Source organism: Chlorocebus sabaeus, chromosome 10 (assembly GCF_047675955.1).
Source record: "Chlorocebus sabaeus isolate Y175 chromosome 10, mChlSab1.0.hap1, whole genome shotgun sequence".
Classification (NCBI taxonomy): Eukaryota; Metazoa; Chordata; class Mammalia; order Primates; family Cercopithecidae; genus Chlorocebus; species Chlorocebus sabaeus.
The window spans coordinates 79,051,134-79,064,222 of NC_132913.1; positions in this window are offsets into that span (position 1 = coordinate 79,051,134).

Sequence of the window (13,089 nt, forward strand, 5' to 3'; positions counted from 1 at the left end):
TCTTTGACACTTCTAGTTTAGAGCTTTTTTCTTTATTTAACAAAAACCATTTTTCTTTGCCATTTCTGTTCCATCTTCTTTGTGAAGCTGGTGGACAAAACGAAACCTTCAAATGTTCAAAGGTAGCATTTAGCTAGCCTTTCATGCCCTGGACAGAAAATCATAGCTAACTTCCACCAGCTTTCACATTGAAATCTGTATAAATAACCACTTGGTGTACAAAATTCAAGGAGTACCAGGGAAGGGCAGCATGGTGCAGTCAGCCCAATCTATCAATTCACTAGAGTAGGTCAAAGCACGACCTTAGTGACCTTGTATCTGAGTTCCGGTAAGGGATTTTATTTTAAAAATGATACATATCTCTCAAGATATAAATTTCTAGTAACTTTAAGAAGGTCTAAAGGGGGGGAAAAAAAAGGTCAGCTGGAACACGGAGATGATTCAATGGCCAAAGGACATTTTTTGAAACTGTGACTTTAACTTAAAAAACCAGATTTCTGGATTTTGGGATCATGGGGAATTTTAGCTCTCTACTTTTCCCAGGCATACCCTTACACACAGAGTTAATTCAGATGCTAAAAAAACAGATCAGAACTATTATTCATTTGTCATATTTTTAAGAACAATTGGAAACTCTTTTTAATCCTAGGGTAATGGAGATGCTGGAGTTTTCCCAACTTAGAGAAAAAATATAATTAAAAGTTGATTTGTAACAGAATTTTTTCCAGAGACTAGGTATTTCTACTTCCTGGGATGGCAGATAGTAATTTAAACCTCCTTCTTTCATAACTACTCATAGAAGATTAAAGTTTTTAAGAATGGGTTGGGCTATTCCAGGGGTGATTTCTCAATCATAATTATCCCTGCTCTTTGAAGGCTTTGGTTTGTCATGGTAACAAAAGGTCAGTTCTAAGAAGACACCAACTCTGGTCACTGACTTGTGTCAAACCAGTCATACTTCTCTTTGTTTAGTTTACATTTAGCCAAAGTGAAAGAGAATACAAAATTACTTGAATGTGCCAAGAAAACTATTGGGAAATATTGCTTTGGACATCTTAAGCTTTCCAAGTTTTATTGAAAAATCTGTTCGGTATTAGGATATATTCATTTATTTTAAAAGGTGAATGTTTGGCCAGGGGCAATGGCTGACACCTGCAATCCCAGCACTTTGGGAGGCCAAGGCGGGTAGATCACTTGAGGTCAGGAGTTCAAGACCATTCTGACCAACATGGTGAAACCCCGTCTCTACTAAAAATCCAAAACTTAGCTGGGCATGGTGGCACACGCCTGTAATCCCAGCTACTTGGGAAGCTGAGGCAGGAGAATCACTTGAACCTGGGAGGTGGAAATTGCAATGAGCTGAGATTGCACCATTGCCCTCCAGCCTGAGTGACAGAGCAAGACTCTGTCTCAAAAAACAAAACCAAAACCAAAAACAAGGGTGAATGTTTATTAACAACCTTGAGAGAGCAGAACAGGAATGGCCAGCTGTCATTTAAAAAGCTTTTTATTCAGTACTTTGGATAGGATATTTAGGATATTTTAATAAATAGGTTTTGAATGTTTAGGTTGGATAGTGTTATGCCTGCCCTTTGGATTTAAGTTAATTATAGGAAAATGTGGGTTTAAAACTGGAAATGTAACTGCAAGGGTGTATTCTTGATATTACAGCTATTGCTAAACTTTTCAGAATTTCAGCATTCTAGTTTAGTTCATCTTATTTTTCTGACAGCTTTTCTCTATCTCCATCAATAAAAACACGGATATACTTTAAATTAATGTAGATTTGCATTAATTTAAAATTGTGTGAAGTCTGTTGTTCAGACATGCTTTAAGAATTGCAGAATCCAGATGGCAATTAGCACACAATTTTAAACACTCATGGAGGCTTACCTTCCAACCCTAAATTCTAGGTTTTAAGTGAATAGTTTTAGGCACTTTGATAGAGGAAGAATTGGAATTTCACAAATTAATAATGGAAGAATATTATTGCCCAAACATAATTACTGTGGCTGACATAAAGACTTTAAAATAAGTACCAAAACTGCCTCTGTCAACACTATCAGCCCATCCTGCATTTAAAATTCAACTTGTAAATATGAATTAAAAAGGAGCTGAGAAATGATACACATTCTAATCTGCTGTCAAAAGTTATTCAGTAGTCAAATTGTCTTGTTTTTTTTTGTTTGTTTGTTTCATAGTACATACTATATACTCTATCTTTTCTAAAACTGGATTATTTTAACAATACAGCCTTATTTTCTGAAATGAAAGAGTCTCTCTTCCTCAAGGAGGCAGATTTCTCTTTGAAAAAAAATAAACTTGTGAGAAAAAAATTAGCAAAGAAGAAAATGAAGTTATAAAAGATAAAACAATTTCAGACTTGCCAATTTAAATAGCGTGTGTGTAAGCTTCAATCTTCTTTCTCTCTCTCTTTACTGCAGTTGAATTAGCCTAGTTTTTTCACGGTACATCTTCTTGGAAAAAATTACTTTAGGGACTCAGAACACGATACCTCAAATTGTGGGCTCTTCACATACGGAGTATTTTAAGCTGACGGAAACTGAGAAAAACCACAGAGGCAGGAAGGTGACTCTCTGACCTGCTCCCTCCCTTCTCCACGAGAGGCCCCCATGTGACAGGTGTCCTGCCCTGTACCTAGAGGAAAGGAACAAAGACACAGAGAGTCCAAGAAGAATCTGAACTGAAACAGGCCTTGCTAAATTTCTCTGAGTTTATTACTATTAGATCGTACCCTCTTTTGTCCATTCTTACTTCTACATAACTGTCCTTTCCTCATCAAACCTAAGCACAAAATTACAGTTTTCCTGGGTCTTTGGGTCTCCATTTCTCGTAAAACCTATATTAAATAAATTCGTTATGCTTTTCCCTGGTTAATCTGTGTTTGGTTACAGGAGTGTCAGCCATGAACCTTGTGATGGGAGAAAAAAGGTTGTTACTTTTTCTCTCAATTACTAGTAGTCAAAAATGTCCCTCACAATCCTTAAACCTGAGTTCTTGCTATAAAGCCTGTATTCTGGCCCAACTGTGTTACTTGAGGGTTATGAGATCAAGGGTATCCATAGACTAACCACAGGAAGCTGGAGTTTCTCCAGTTGTTGTAGCCCTCTATGCTTTTCTGCTTTAACTTCAAATTTCTCTATCAGCTTAGCGTCAGACTCACAATATGACCTTGGGCAAATTCCTTAACCTTTCGGACATTGTTTTATTTCAAGATCCCTCATTAAGGTGCTTTCCATTTCTAAAATGCAGTTGAGGAATTCTTTGAATGCAGAGAATTCACAAATCAGATTGAAATAGGAAATTCATTCAATTATTAATTGTGTTCTTATTTTACAGGAGAAATACGCTCTTCAAACAAAATACTCTATTACTAAAATAGGCTGTAGTATGAAGGATCTTATGGGAGCTCGGAACTAGGAGGAATTTTTCTTTCAAAACAGACCAGACACATTTCTAATGTAATAGAATAGTGTATTTCTCCAAAGGCAACTCAAAGAGAAGTCTCCTGTACTTTAATTCTTTTAAAAAAGTATCAACAAATTAGAAATAAGGCAAAGGGATGGCTGTGTGTCCTTTCTGTGTCAGACTACAACACTGTCTAACAGGACTACTTAATTCTTTGGGAGATTATCCTTTGTTTAACAGATGATTTGTTATTGATTAGGGTCCAGGTTCTGTGAAGTTACATGTTAATGCGTAGAGTTTTGTCTGGTAGAGAAGCAAATGATTTCTGTTTAGTAGAACAATATAACCCTAAAGGTTATGGTTTTATTGCTCTGTAAAATATCAACCAATTATAGATCTACCCTAGCAATCTTGTTGCGACATTCTTCCTTCAGTTTCTGTAACTGCTTAGTTTTCCAAATACTCTTTGGAACTTTATCATCCTACTGGTTCCCTTATTGATAAGTTATGTAAATTTTGACACACTTTATATTTATGAGTTATAGTCACAATATTTAATTTTTTTTTTTTTTTTCTTTCACAGTTTTCATTGTTTTTGCTACCTTCCTACTGCCACCACCTGGAAGAGTAGAGGGTTGCCCAAAGCAGAAAACATTCTAACTCCAAGCACTAAGCTCCTAGTTATTTGGATTTCCATATATTTTTCTTCTTCATCCGTGTCCTACCCCCTACTTCATGGATGTCTGTTGTAATGATTGAGTCCAATTACAGTAGATTATTGGGATTTGAGGCTTAAACATTTGCAGTTTTGACTATTTTCAAGCAACTTAACATGTAATGATTTGCAATTTTGCTGAGGAATGAATTTCGGTTGCAGGCTTTGCAATACTGATGTGTCTGGAATGACTCACAGAAGTAAGAGGGAGGGGTTCAGCAACAATCTCTGAATTTCAACTTGGCTCTGTTGTTCTACACTCATTATCATGCACACTCGTTCTCCTGAAGTGATAAAAACTTTGTTTCTTTGGGTAAAATGGGCTATAAAAGAAAATCATCTGCTAGTGTTGCTAATTGTAGTAAAGAGAAAGTAAAGAGGTCTATGAAAGCAATGATTCTAAGCCACAGGACAACAGTGCTAGAGGTGCAAAATGTACCATCAATTCACAATTAATTCAACAAAGAATCATGAAAAAGTCTTTATTTGTGCTAATAATCAAGGATCAAATTAAAATAACGTATTTTATTTTATTAACTTAAAAAAATCAAAAAGTATTGGTGTTTCAAGGGTTTGAGGAAGGTTCTTGTCCGGAAGTTAGAGCAATATCATGGAAAGATTAATGAATTTGTATTCAGAATGTCTGAGTTCAAGCTCTTCTAATTAGTTACATAGCCTGAAATTGTACCTAAAATCTGTGGGTTGTAAATTCTAGGGAGACAATGTTTATTGATTTGTTGAACATGTTACATGAATTTATAGGTTTGAAATCGGCCAGTGAATATTACAAAGATCCCTGCCCTTAAAGAGCTTTTGTATTGCAATATAGGATAGGGAGGTAGGGAAGGGAAAGATGGTGAGTAGGCAGCAAAGGAATAAATAAATAAACAATTATCTTAGAAGAAGATAAATGACATAGACAATAGAAAGTAATGAAATATGGTAAGTAAAGATTGACATTACGTGTGTGTGTGGTGTGTGTGTGTGTGTTTGTGTTGTTACAGTGTGTCACTGCGGTAATAAATAATGTGGTAAAGGAAAGACTTCATGCTATGGTGACATTTGAGCAAAGACATGAAAAGAAGGTGAGGGAGTTAACCAAGCTGGAAATAACATTCAGGAGTGGAGAACAGATAGAACATAGTGGCTAAACTGGAGCCTGCTTGGTCCATGCTCCAGGAATAGGAAGGGACCAGTGTGGTTGGAGTTGAGTGATTAAGGGAAACAATAGCTGGAGATGAGGTCAGAGAGATGAGTGAGGTGGTATTGTCAGCCTGTAAGGCCTTGTAAGCCATTGTCTTTTACTCTGTGTGAATGGGGGAGAAAGTAGGGGATTTTGAGCAGAGGAGTGATATACATGTTTTAAAAGGATCATTCTGGATGCTTTGTTCAGATTCATTTGTAAAGGGGCAAGGGTGGAAATGGGAGAACTGTTCAGAGACTATTGCAGTAGCCACGTGAGAGATGCTGGCTTAGACCACATGGTAGCAGAGAGGTGGTGAAAAGCATTCAGATGCTGCATAGATTTGAAAGAACAACCAGCAAGGTTTGTGGTTGAATTATGTGTGGCTGTGAAAGAAAGAGCAAAGTCAAAGAGGACTCTAGGGTTTTTCATCTGATAAATGTGGAGTTGCCATCCACTGAAATAGAGAAGGCTGAGGGTGGAGCAGGTTTTGGCAGTAAGATTAAGTATTCAGATTTGAGCATGCTGTGTTTGAGATGCTTATTTTATATCCAAGGACATACAAATCAGCAACTTCTAGTTGGATTTGTAAATTTAGAGGTCAGTAGCATATCATTGGTTCTGAAAGCCCCAATACTGCTATGATACCAAAAGAGTAATTGTAGTTATAGAAAAGAACAGAATCAAAGACTGAGCCCTGGGACACTGCAACATAAAAGAGTTAAAGGAAGAACCAGCAACGAAGATTAAAAAGGAACAGCTGGTGATATAGGAGAGAAACAGGATAATGTGGAAGCCAAGAGAAGAAAGTGTATCAAGGAGGAGAAAGTCATCAACTGTGTCAAATGCTGCTGATAGGACAAGCAAGGGAAGGACTGGGCTATTGGATTTGGCAGCATAGTGGATATTATTCATATTCACAGTGGTTTCAATGGAGTAGTGAATCAAAAATCTGATTGAACTGGTTTTAGTGGGGAATGGCAGAAAAGAAAACACAAAAAGCAGCTATAGATAGGTTTCTGGAGAAGTTTTTGTGCAAACAGGAGGGGAGAAATGAAATAGTAGCTAGTGGGGCAAATGGAATATGTAGAAATTATTTTTTGTTTATCTTTAATTTTTTTTACAGATGGCAGTAATATCAACATGTTGTTTGTATTTGAATGAAAATGATCCAATAGTGAAAAATTGGTACCACAGGAAGAGGTTAGAAATGTTGGAATAGGTGATGTCCTTGAGTAGACTATAGGGGAAGGGATTTAGTGTGGTTTAGTGTACAAGACGAGGAGTTGGCTTTGGTTAGCATCATGAATAGTAACAAATATGGAGGCAGAGTATGTGGATGAAGATGCTGGTAGGTGAATAAATATGATGGTGGAAGTCTATGGAAGTTCTCTTCTGATTGCTTTACTTTTTTCAGTAAAGTAGGAATATGAAGACAAGAAAAAAGTTTAGGGTATTCTAGAAGATTGAAAGTGTAAAAAAGTTGTCTAGGAGAATGGGAAAGTGAATGGTCTTGGGAAATTAAGTATGATATCCTGGTAGCATTAAGAGCACATTTTAAGATCTGTTCATAAATTGGAAGTGAGCTCATTAAGCATAATTGCATATTTTTCTCTGGTAATATTCAGTTGTTTAGTGGAGGTTTGACGTAGGCACAGAGTTGGATTTTAGCTAGAATTTCAGTTTTCCAAGTAAGTACAATAAATCCAAAGAAGACAAATGAGGCAAAGGTATATGTATGGGAATAATCATAAAGATTGGCCATGGAAGTTAAGCTTGATAAGTAGGGGAATAATAACATCAAGAAGTGAGGGACAGTGGAATGATGGTAGATCAATGGATTGGGGGTCCCAGGGACTTTGAAAGATAACTGGGGATAAGATAGCAGAGACAGTAGAAAGAAAAGACTGGAAATGGTGGCCAGAGGGTACAATGCATGAAATTAACATTAATAAATGTTGCCCTTATTGCTAATGCATTTTTGCATTTGTTGCTGGGGCTATGACCATGGGATTTGAGGCTGTGGTAGAATGGTTGACATGATCAATGGAGAACAGAAATTCATGGATTTGAGAGGCCTGGGTGTGGGCAAGACAGTTTACCTGTGTGCCCATAGCCCTAGGAATTAAGACAGAATAGTGTTGGTGACTATGACTGTGAACCAGAAGCCAGGATCTAGAGAAAAGAGGAGAATGGCAGAGGCATCACTGGTTCATGATATAATCTGATGATGTGAGATTCAAAGCTGGTATTTTGGGTGATGAGGGAGAAGGAAGGGAAACAATGAGAAGCAAGAATGACACCTAGCTCTCTTCAGGCTCAAAGATCTGAGGGCTACAAAAGAAAATGCACTCTCCAGTTTGGGAGGCTGATAATGTGTTCTCAGGGAAAAGTCAAGTTTTGATGAGAGCAAAAAGGTGAAGGGAATGTTCAGAGCATGAAAATAGAGGTGTGATAGCCAGTCACCGAGATGACACCCAATGAACCTCATCTCCTGGTATTTAAGCCTTTTTTGGTTCCCTTCCTTATGTAATCAGAGCTGACCTGTGTGACCAATAGAATACTACAGAAGTGATAGCATATAATTTCTGAGGCAAGGTCATAATAAACTCTATAGGTTCCATCTTACTCTCTTAGATCACAGGCTCTTGGGGAATCCAGCTAGCAGGTCATGAAGACACTCCCTCAGCCCTGTAGAGAGGTCCCAGTGGAGAGGGAGAGATGACTCCCCCAAAGCGATCAGCACCAATTGCCAGCATGGGAGTGAACTATGTTGGATGTGGATCCTTCATTCCAAGTCAAGCCTTTGGATGACTCCAGCCCCCTCAGACATCTGACTGCTGTTTCATGAGGGACTTCATGCCCAAATTGTCTAGCCAAGCTTTACCTAATTTTCAATTGTGAAAACTATGTTATATAATACACGATTGGTTTTGTTTTAGGTCACTAATCTTTGGAGTAAATTTCTATGCAGCAAATCTATTGATGATACAAGGGGGCTTTGCAAATAATGGTTATGGATTTCAGAAGGCCCAGTGGGTAGGCTTCAGAACCAGTGGCAGGAGGGTGGAGCTGACAGAACAGGGTATGTATAGAGCTTTAAGGGGACAGAGTGTGTGAGGAGAGAGAAAGTCAGGGGGTTCTGTGGTGTCTGACATAAATATGGATACATAAAAACATGAGGCAATTATCAAGACAGATAATGGTGGTGAAGGAGTGTGTTTGTTGGTGAAGAGGAGGAGCTTTCTTTTTGATGGTGGGAGTAGAAAGCCTAGAAAGTGTGGTCTCAGTCACAGGGTCAGTTCAATCTTGGCCACTGGTCTTATGTGTGAGCTCCAAGTGGATACCTGTTGATTGTATATATTGTTTATTTCTTATTTAAACCTTTGATTTTCATATTCTTATCCTCATTTCATAAATGAGAAGACTAAGACTTAAAGAGGAAGTTAAGTAACTGGTTTGAGGTCACACAGTTAGTAAGGCAGGGTCAGAATGTGAATTCAGGTCCCCTGACTTAAGATTCCACTCTAACTCCACATTTTTCCTGTAAATAGAGACATTTGAAACCAAAGTTCTTCAATTTTTTAGGGGTGGAATGGAAGTTAGTCATCTCAGGCATATATCCGTGGAATGCAATTATAGATACTGTTCTAAAAAACCTCAGCATGATACATATGCATGAAGACATGGGAAAAACCCAATATGAGAGACATTGACATCTGATCAGAGTAATACCAAGTACCTAGAAGTTGACAGCAAGCAGAAGGAAAGAAATAATCAGCAGAGGCACAAAGCCGATGCAAAATTTATTATGAATTTACTGTCTTTCTCTCCAGTTAGAACGTAAATTCTATGAGAGGAGAACTTTGCCTAATGCTTGATACTCAACATCAGGCATCCAACACATATAAGTATTTATTGAATGAATGAGGAAATGACGTTCAACCAAAGGAAAAGTGTTTGGATGAAACTATCCTAAGTGAAATGTTCAGTTCAAGGAGGGGCCACAAGTTGAGGGTGGAGCTATGAGATTGAAGAAATTTGCCTTCACGATTTCCTTCTCTACCCTGCTCTACTGATTCAAGTTCCAGGGCCTGTTCATATTTACAGGCTTTCCCCACATTCTCCTTGTTGCCTTTCTCCTTCTTTAAGTTATTTAGAGACTTTGAGAAGCAAGACATTCTTACCTGGAAACCCATCAGATCATTACCCTTTAGAAACTTAAAGACAAAATGAAACAATACAAAAAAACAGTGTGTGGGTTCCCATTTTCCATAGAATCTAATTTGATTGGCTTGGGTTGGGACTCAGACACTGCTAGTATTTTCAAAGTTTCCCAGGTGATTTTATTGTGTAGCTAGAATTGATAAACAAGTAATAACTTACTTTTGTCAGGGAAATTGGAACACTGAGAAATCTAAACTTTATAGCAAAGGAATGTGGTTCTGACTAGTGCAATTTCAGATATCTGTAGGTAGGGAAGTCCCCAGAAATCACCTCCACCTAGTCCTAGCTTGGCACTTTAAGGTGCCTGAAGTGTTTGCTAAAGAGATGAATGAAATCTCCTCAAACTATTCCATCTGCCCAGGCAGATACCCTTCGCTCTGTATGTCCCAAAGGTTGTCCTCTATACCTAGAGAAGGGCTGTGAAGACTGCTCAGAAAATGGAATAGTCTGAGAGGCAAAATATCTAGATCAGTTATTTCCAACTTGTGAGTCAAGGGAGGAAGGAGATATGGGTGGGAGGATGGTTGTGAATCCATATGTAGACGAAACATAAATATGTCTTGCATAATATACTACCTACTTTTTTCTCAAAAGTGTGTTGATAATATAATGGTGAATAAGACACAAAATTGTCTTTTTAAACACAGTATTGAATTCACAGGGGCCTTTTGTTATTCTGTATTTTCTTGTTGAACAGATATAAAAATTCCAAAAATTACAATTATTTTCATGTGGGAGCCTAGCCCCCCCTTTTCTTAATTGGAAAGAAGTCTTTATATTAAAAAACATACCCTGGCGTCTAGTCTGGAAGAAAGATGTTTTGGAGGAAATGAGGACATGCATGAAAGTGAGGGGGTTAATAGAGAACTGTTCAGTGTTTAGTCAATATATTTCATTTCATTTTGTACTGGAAGAAGCTGGAGTTAATATGAGCTCTGAGTGCCCAAGTTTGGTGTAAAATAAAGTATCGTCATCCTAGCCTTCTCAAAGGGTGGCCCCAAATCAGTCTTAAATACACATAAAAGGAGATAGTCTTAGGGACCTGTTCGGACCTTCTGGAGTAGGTAGTTTATTCAGAGCCCTTGCAACATATAGCTCTGATTCCTATAGAGGGACAATATCTCCCTCTTTCATGATAATTAAGCCCAATGAGTCATCTATTTCTTTATCAGCTCCAAAGAAGAGGAGTAAATGATAAACTACCATCCTTTCCTAAAATGAATGAATATAATGGCTAAATGCTTATGTTTATAGTGACTTGCTGCTTCAAGCTGACCTCTGAAGTGAGTATACACAGGTCACTTGTACATTCTTCATCAAATCATTAAGAAGTCAAATGAAAATGACCAACCACTGTCTCTGACATTTATTATATATGAAAGGCATTTAGGAGATGTAAAGACCAGGCGACTGTGAAACAACTATAAAGACACAAGACTGAAAGCATCAAGAGTGACATTCAGCTGCTCAGTTATGCCAGCAAAATGGTGAGTGCCCTTTAGTTTGAGACTTCAATTCTAATGTAGGCTCAAGACAGGAAAAGGCCACGGTGATACATGGTGGAATGAATATTAGACTTGGAGTCATATGTCCTGGTTCTGAATCCCTGCTCTGACATTTAAAAATTGTTGATCCTGAGCAAGTCATCTAACCTTCTAGGGCCTCAATTTCTCCCACCTGTAAATATAAATTAATACGAATTTGTGCTCCACTACTTTAGTAAGTTGTGTAGCTCAAGAGACATAAGTACTGTAAAAGTATTTCATAAGATATAAAACATAGTGCAGATACTACTATTGTAATTGCCCTAGTCATCAATGACCTTATTCAGTTCAAAACAGGACCATGTCTGGACCATGACTTTACATCCTCTGAGTTCTGGGCTTGGAGAATCCCATATCCTCATCAACAGTAAATATTTACTGTAGGGCCCAATAGTAATCATGAGATTTTAGGTTAAAGGTGATTGTGAATACAGCTCTATAGATGTCCATAAACACAAACAGTTGGGAGGAAAATAGCTGAAAAGTTACCTAGAGAGAGTCAAGTCTACTATTGATGTGAAAATATTGACTATTTGATAAGGCTGATTATAAAGAGTTTTGAAAAATTACATTAAAAAATGAGAGCTATTGGAACCCCAGGAAGGTTGTTGCTGGGAGAGACAAACTGTTGAAATAGTATGTGAGCAAGGACCAGCAGGGACTCAATGTGTCAGGGCCACTAGGAGCTGCCAGGTGCTGCAAGTTGCCAACTTCATGTACAAAAGTTGTCAACAGTGTGGATGACAGTTCCCTTTGCTTCCTGGTACAGCATGGCATAGATGATAAAAAAAAAATCCCATGAAAGGTAGCAGAAAATGAGTAAGTGTCTCAAAATGGAGGACTTTCCACCTCAGCATCATTAATTTCTTCCAGCAAGCTCACAGTAGAGGTTGCATTCTTGAGGATTCACATCTCTTGTACCAGCTTTGCACTGCTCCATACATAAAGTCTTTTTGGTTCCATATTTATTAGTATTTGCATTTTGGTTTCTTGATACTTAGATCACAAACCCTATATGATGCTTCCTTTGCCCTTTGGCTTCCTGAATTGCAATCATGAACATGAAGTTTCATATCCCTGTGCTCAGTGCTAATCCATGTGCCAATCCCATGGCAATTTTCTCCAACCACCACTGCCATGCATCCTGTATACCTGGGAAGAGAAATCATACAGAGATATTTATGGTAATAAATGATAAATGTATAATTTTCAGCTTCCTAATAACCAAAGCAAGAGAAAATTTAATGGGTTATATCATATTCGCCTGGCTTTGGAGCATTGTATGGTCACTGTGCACCTAAAACTTGCTTGTCTTTAAACTCCTTTTCATCTTTTACTTCCTCCTCTTGCCCCCGGTATAGCTGGTCTGGGGCTGTTCCCTTGGCGAGGCCCTAGTTTTGTCTTTTCTTGTTTCCTCCAATCTCGTATCCCACACAATTGTTTTCATGATGAGGGATCCTGGAAAGTAAGTGGCTGAGTAGGTAAAACTTGCAGGAAGCTCCGATTTTATCTTTGTTTTCCAAGGCTTAGCAGGGCACATAAAAAGAAAAAAAATACAATCATGGTTTCTGCCACCTGTGCAAAATAGAATGAAAATAGAATTACCTCATCGAAATTTTTTTTGCAGTAAAGAAACATATGGCATGACCATATTTCTCTATTTCCTAGGATTAGTAGAAAATTCTAAGTTATGGCGAATGAGTGAAGGAGATGATCGCTGGAAGAATTAAAGCTGGCTGTCTAGAAGGAATTTAGGAAGACGTAGTGGTTATATAATACTGAAATCCTGGGAAACTAGAGTGTATGTATTCTTGGCTTATCATTTATTTCTGTTTGGAAATGATGGGGCGTTATGAAGCTTTCCTAGAAGTTCCTAAAGGAGAAGTCAAGCAGCAGACATCTTCACAATGATTCAGAAGACCTTCAGCTTACGGAATGAAGCTTTACTGTGAACAGAGAGTATTATGCAGACATAGCCTGCAGAGGAACTG